The 7,365-nt window shown below is 32.2% G+C and overlaps 1 protein-coding gene across 4 annotated transcripts in view; it reads left to right on the top strand.

Annotated features, from left to right (window-relative positions):
- LOC106459852 (splicing factor U2AF 50 kDa subunit-like) overlaps window positions 1-7,365 on the top strand; it is a 35,774-nt gene continuing 28,409 nt past the window's right edge. For 3 of the 4 annotated variants that reach the window (XM_013919522.2, XM_022386405.1, XM_022386404.1), the window contains exons 1-2: window positions 1-111; window positions 993-1,067. The gene's annotated coding sequence lies outside the window, so the exon portion shown is untranslated. The remainder of the gene's footprint in view (window positions 112-992; window positions 1,068-7,365) is intronic. The other variant, XM_013919523.2, reaches the window with a different exon arrangement.

Consider the following 7,365-nt stretch of genomic DNA (forward strand, 5'->3'; position numbering starts at 1 on the left):
TAGGCTGTTGTAAAAAAGTAGTGCCTAAGCGGGTTTCACCTAAGGTCTTACTACTACTAAGAAAAGGTGGTTACTTGGTTCGTGTATTGTGTGCGTGTTCGTTTGGCTTTGGTAAGTGACAGTTAGGCCTAATTTTTGTTCTCCAAATTATCATTTATTGATTTAATTGTTTAATGAAAAGATCGAATCATCATAGTTGTTTTTAGTAAGAAAAAAAAAGTGTATATATTTTTGTAATTATTTTTTTAAACTTGCAAATAAATCTTAAATTCACTAAGATTATGCAACTGAAATTAGCGGACATTTTTAACTTTTAAGCCTAACCAAAGCTAAAGTCTAAACATAATGCTATGAATTTGAATTGAATTTGATTTTGAAGATTTGTGCTACCAATATCAGTATCACCACTTTCTCAGTTTCTGTAGTAATAATACTAGACCCGTTTACTATTTAGACGTTGGTTTTCTTAAACTTACGTTTTACGTACATTATCTAAGTTGATAGTGGGCATGGAATCCAAAGCACGAAAATGCGCTTTCTATAGTATATATATATATATAACATACTGAGGCGTCGGAACCGGGGGTGCTATAGCACTTTTAGTTTAACATATTTGGCTTATACTGTTATAAGTTATGTAACAACTGTAGGTTTTATTATTATATTAAATCTGCATATCTAACTAAGCACCCCCCCCCCCACACACTTTGCAACTCCTTCCTAGACCAGTGATATAAAACACATTCACAGTTTAGTGAAATGAAGTAGAGATTTCTTCTAAAACAAGCAAAATGCAATTTAAGTCAAAGTAGTACTGCAAGAAGGTTAATCGTATCAGGTGTGCGACTATAAACAGAGTGAGACTTAGTATTCTAAGTTTTCAGTTAATATACAATATGGACAACAAAAGACCATTTAGTCACTAAATTAAAGGCTCTCCTTGCACACTGACTGTTATGAAAAATAAAAATTTAAAACCATTTATTTTTCAGGAAATTGTCAATTACCCTCCTAAACTCTTGTAAAATGCTGGCCTTCACTACTGCTGACTGACAGAAACTCAATCCGTAAGTCATTTACCCATAATACTAGAAATAAACTAACTAATAAGTTAACATCAAACTGTTTTTTTTTCTTTAATTGGACAGTCAACATTTCATTTTACGGTTTCTTTACGAGCATTCCTCTAAAACACAAACCCTAGTATTAAAATGTCTTCTATATACACTACAGAAATTAAATAAGTCATTTACCCTGTTAAAAAAATAATACAATTTTAACTAGATCCTGTCCTGTCATTTTTTCTTAAATTGGTGTTATCTTATCCAATTATCATCAGAATATGACAAAAATTGGAGGCCTGTATTCAACTGATCCCTAAGATAATCTTCCAAACTTCAGTCAGATCACATCCTACTGTTCATTTCTCAAGAGAAAATGTTAGATCTTAACCTATCCCCTGTAAGATAATTCTGTCATCCCTGGATTATTCCTATTAACCTTATTCTGAACCATTTCTAATAAATCTTGTATAATTTCGTAGATGAACAGACCAAAACTGCATAGTATTCCAAGTGAGGCCTAACTTGTATGTTTAGAGAATTGATTGTTTCAGGCTTGTTATTAATATGTTTATATGCGCATCTTAAATTTTTTAGCTTTACTATTAGTAATAGAGCACTGCCCCCTAATGACTTGAGTGACATATCATCCACTAAGACTAAATCCTTTTCTTTAGTCTCATTATTGAGTGGGTTTCCATCTAAAAAATGGTGAGCTAAATTAAAATAACATTGCCTGCAGACAACAAAAACCTGTTTGAGCTTTTAAAACACCTGGGTGTGTTGATGTGATGAATGTGTCGTGTGGTTTGTTTTAGTGCATTGTAAAAAAACAACAAAAAAACTACTGGATGAAATAGTTTTGAGACTCCAGATGATTTTTCTGCAGCTTTTATGTCATATTTGTATGAGTTTCCAGATTTAAAAACATTCCATTATGTAATTATTTATGAAGTAATTAAGAGTATTTACATTTGTTGTATTTAATTACTGATTTTAATATCTTTCTGCATTCTTATAAAATTTTGCTCTAATTTTATTTTGATTTGAAATATACCATACAGAGTTTCAATGTACTTACAAACACAGGTTTACAGTAAAAATATTTTTTTGCTATACCAAAGTTATGAGCCAGTTGATTTTTTTAAAATTGTAAATTAGAAGATTTTATTTAAGATATGTAGTAAGATTTAAACCCAACTTGTATTCATTTATATATTAGGTTATTAGGAAATTAATAGAATTTAATATTGCCTTTTTAGATGACAAAACCCAAACAACTTGCATATCAAAACATTTGTTAAATGAAATAGTCTCCATTCTTATCAATTATGCTTTTCCATCTTACAATCAAGTTGTTAATGCCCTGATTAAAGAAATCACTTGGCTTTGAAGTAAAAAACATGTCGATGTCCTCTTTAACATTTTCCACATTTGCAAACGTTTTCCCGTTAAGATGGTGTTGCAGCGAACAAAAAGGATGGTAATCTGATGGTGCCATATCTGGATAATATGGTGGGTCGGGGAGAAATTCCCAACCCAACTCATAATCTTGTGTTGCATCAAACATGTCACATGTGGACATGCGTTATTGTGGAGAACAACACCTTTCCGATTGATGAGTGAAGGGCATTTCTGATGAAGGGCTTTATTTAAATGTTCCAGTTGGTGACTATAGATCTCTGCATTGACAGTTTGCTGTGGATTGAATTACTCCTTTGATGTCCCACCAAATGCAAATCATCACATTCTGTGGATGGAGTCCAGATTTTGGGTTCAGAAGTGGTTTTTGTCTAGGACTGAGCCATTGTTTTTGGCATTTAGTATTTGCATAGAAAATCCATTTTTTTCATAACTGGTGACAATTCTGTCCAAAAATGGTTCATGTGCATTATGCACCAGAAGAGTCAAAGCAATGTTGGAACGATGATCATCGGAGAGTTTGTACAGCACCCAAACACCTTCTTTATGGAGTTTTCCATATTTCTTAGATGTTTATGTATTGCTTCATGAGAGACATGCAATTTCAGGGCCACTTCATGAGTGTGTTGCCTTGGGTTAGACTCAACAAGTGTCTTCAGAGCATCAGTATCAATTCCAACACGTCAGCCACTGCCATCACAGTTTTTAATGCTAAAGTCACCTGAATGAAATTTGCTGAACCATCGTTGACACTTACGAACGTTCAAAACATTTCCATAAAATTCTTTTATATTTTTTGTGGCTACAGAGGCATTGTTTCCCTTCTTGTATTCAAACAGCTTTACATGCCAAATGTGTGTCTCGTCTTGAACCATCATTTAAAGGGATTAGAGTATACTAAACTTTCACATTATATAGGCTATACTGACGTGATGTTTAGGTGGTTTGTTTAACTATTATATGTGATGGACGTGTTATTTTGAGGGGGGTAATGAAAGTGTTCCAAAACGCGACATTAATTTCATGACGACCTAATATATATATATATAATTTTTTCATATTTGGTGAAAAAAGTTACTTATGTTCTTAAGGCCTAATATAAACACAGTTATGATTGTGACCTTGTTCACAAAATGAAACTTGATGTGATAATAAATTAGCAAACAATCATTTATAAGCATAATTAAGTGGTTTATTTTTGGAGGAACATGCTACATTTTTTTACATAACAGTGGTCTGTCTTATTGATAATCATGATAATCCAAATGCATTACCTTGTTGCATTACTATAATTAAAGGTCATGTGTGAAATATTTGTTCAAATAATTCTGTAATACCTCAGTACAGCTAGAAATACCCAAGAGTTTAATGCCATCAGTTACTTGCTATACCCTATTGATATAAATAGCAAATGTCTGAGCACTGACACCTGAAGTTCAGCACTAACAACAAAGGTCTAGTTTGACTGGCCTCCATTTATAACGATGTTTTTTCTCCCATTAAACCATCCTACTATCATATTAACTATAGCCGTTTTCCAACCCCTCTTGATGTGAATTTTTTAGCTAATCATTTGTATGGTACCTTATCAAGAGTTTTTAATCTGAGTACACTAAGTCTACATCCTTTCCCTTCTGGTAAATAACACACTGATAAAAAGAGATAAATTAGTAAGAAAATATTTCCCTTTGGTGAATTCATATTTTATTTATAAATATATTTCACTAAATGATTTTTTAAAGATGATTTCACACTTTACCAGTACAGAAGTAAGGTTATCAGGTTTTTAATTTCATGGGAAACTATCATCACTCCTTTTAAAAATAGGAGCTTCATAAAGAAATGTTTCATTTTTTAGGCCCCTACCCACTCTCTATTGACTTATCAAACATGAAAGAGAGGCTCACGTATTTGATTTTTGACCTTCTTTAAAACCATGGGAAAATCCTGGCCTTGCTGCTTTATCTACTTTTAATTTCTAAATGTTTTTTTTTCCCACCAAAGTATTAATATCTAGTTATTTGTCTGTTATTCTGAATAGAATATTTAGGGTTAGAAATACTGCTACATCCCTTCAAGCCCATGATTGAATCCATATATTTAACCTCTTGACTTTCATTTTTTGTTTTTGTTCTTAATAGGCTGCAGTTCATTCCTTATATAAAAAGCCAACCCATCCCTTCTTATAAAGTCTTATCACTATTAAATAATGTATGACTTAGTATTTTAAAGTAATTCTCCAAATCCAACCAACTTTCAGTAATTCCAATTATATCAAGAGTATTTCATTTCATCTTGAGCCCTGAACTTATCTGTTTTACTCCTTATACTTCTATTAGAATAATAGCAGCTAATTTATACTTGATTCTAGTATATTTATTCTTAAATTTGAGAGACTTGACTTTAAGACTATAATTTAACTTGAGATATGGTTTGAATATTTTCCATAATTACTTGTTGCCCTAGCTATCATATCAGTTTTTTAATCCTAATTTTTCAAACTTTGTCACCCCTATGCACGTGTTTAGTTTATCTTTAATAAATTAGTTAATAGCTTCCCCAGATATCTTACTATCTAACCTATTTTAAATGTAGCCCATCTCTAGCATATAATTCACCCTTATCATGAAAAGTATCCAACAGGTCCAACCAACCCACCTGCTACTGTTAGCATATCCCTGATAATATTTAATTTAAGCTTTGGATCATGCTAACAAATTATTCCTGTATCTTGTGTGAGTTAGCACTTCCAAAAATGTCTACTGTCCAGTTTTATCCCTAAACATGTGAAGGAGTTCTGTGTACTTATCAAGCAGCTCTTCTGATCTACAATTTCCAGCATGATATACTTTTACATCCACTACAAAAAGAGAGTGATCCTTGGTACCTAGTATATCTGTCCCCACCCCCACTACAAATAACAATCGGTATACATTACGAATCCTTCACTATGTAAACTTCTTGATCATCTCATTCCTCATTACAAGTAGCCAAAAGCTCAAGTCTGGTACAGACAGGTACCCAAATGCTAAATGAACCAACTTTATAGCCTTAATTTATTTTACTTTTGTTTACTTATATAAACCCAGCTCTCTAGTTTTTGTCCTCTACTAAAGCAGTTGTTACATAAATATCTATTTGCTGTCTTGCTTTATATTCCTAATCTGCTGTCTTCTTCTTCTAATAGTGCAGTTTTCACAATATTCATATACTTATTCTCAAGTAAGCAGGCTCAGCAAGTATAGTGTACTGTATTTTCCAAGTTTTAGTCTCTCATGGGAAAGTGCAGTCATGTTTATAAGAACATTTGACCATATCATAAACATTCCCTAGGCATGTAGTTAATTTATTTTCAACTCTTTGCACTTTGAATGATAGTACTTATCTATCATATCAGCTCTTCAATAACCAGATGTATTGGGTACAGTAAGAAACTAAAGTGGTCTCTGTTAGAATTTAACTACTTTAAATTATCAGTAATTTGGTACTACAGTAATATGCACATTGTAATCATTTACAGGGCTTGGAATTAGCAGTGGCTAGCTGGCAAGAGACCAGTGGGTTCTAGTATTCAGTGACCATTTAGGGGCACTGGCACTTTTTAGCTAGTTGATAATCCAGGCATGGTTATGAATATTCAGGACAGTTTTAAACAATATTAAAATTACTACAAAGTTGTAGAATGCTTTTGGTAAAAACTAACCGATCAGTAAGCCTTTTCTGGTAGCCTGTTAAGCACAATTCTCACACATTTTTCAATTGGATTACCAAGCATGAAATAACAAGTTAGTGTGATCTAGTTTTTTAATAACATATGTATATATATTTTCATTTCATATTAGGAAATATAATTATTGTTACATATATAAATCTAAAATTTTATAATATATTAAATACTAGGAAATTGGAAACGTGATGCTTCCAGGAAATTTACATCAACTGATTAATTACATCTACTAAAGGCATACAAAATGTAAACCTTTTTTCTTTTTTTTTCTTTTTTGAGATTCACTTTCATGACAGGAGTTGTGTATTGTTTTGAGAGAGACAGATGCAAATTATAAAAATACATACACATTCAACAGCTAGCTTAGCATTCTTTCCAGATAAATTATTTTTGTGGTATTCTGTAAAAGGTACCTAGTTGTTGATTTGGAGGTTTTGTTTTTAAGTACATTGGAGTCACGTGTGACAAGTGAGTTGGGAAACTATTATTCTGGTAGTATATGATAAGCTGGTTTATTGAAAAAATTTATCCTTTGAGTCGTATTTGAGAACATGAAGGTGCATGAGTATAATCAACTTCTTGAAAATAAAACACTAAAAACTGGACTGTGCTAGCCCTTAGGGGCTAATGTTGCAAAATATTAAAAACTTGCAAGGACTTCTCTGGCTCTTAAAAGTCAGAACCAAAGAATTACCAACCTCATAATACTGTTGCCAGTTTTCAAAAACCAGTTACTGAATTTTGAACAATGAATTTGTGATGTGTATATACCTAAGCTAGCATGATCAGGAGATGCACAAAGATATGATTCGACTTGTAAACCATGCCATGATGTAACTACATTGTGAATGAAAACATTGGGTTCAAATTTTACTGGAATCAAATGTTGGCACAAAAAATTGTCAAACATGACTTTGTTGCCAGCAAAAGTAAAAAAAAAATCTCAAAATGCAATTTTAATGAAGCCCAGAGCAGCCCTTGATATTTGTCAGTTTCATAGGCTGATTACTTTATTAGAAAAGTTACACTGGCTTAGTTATAGTCATGTCTGAATTTTCTGTATTTTAAATTTTACCCTTTATTCTTACTGCCTACATATTTAATTACCCATAATTCTACCCTTTATTCTTACTGCCTACATATTTAATTACCCAT

This window comes from Limulus polyphemus, unplaced genomic scaffold (assembly GCF_000517525.1).
Source record: "Limulus polyphemus unplaced genomic scaffold, Limulus_polyphemus-2.1.2 Scaffold667, whole genome shotgun sequence".
In the NCBI taxonomy this organism is placed as follows: Eukaryota; Metazoa; Arthropoda; class Merostomata; order Xiphosura; family Limulidae; genus Limulus; species Limulus polyphemus.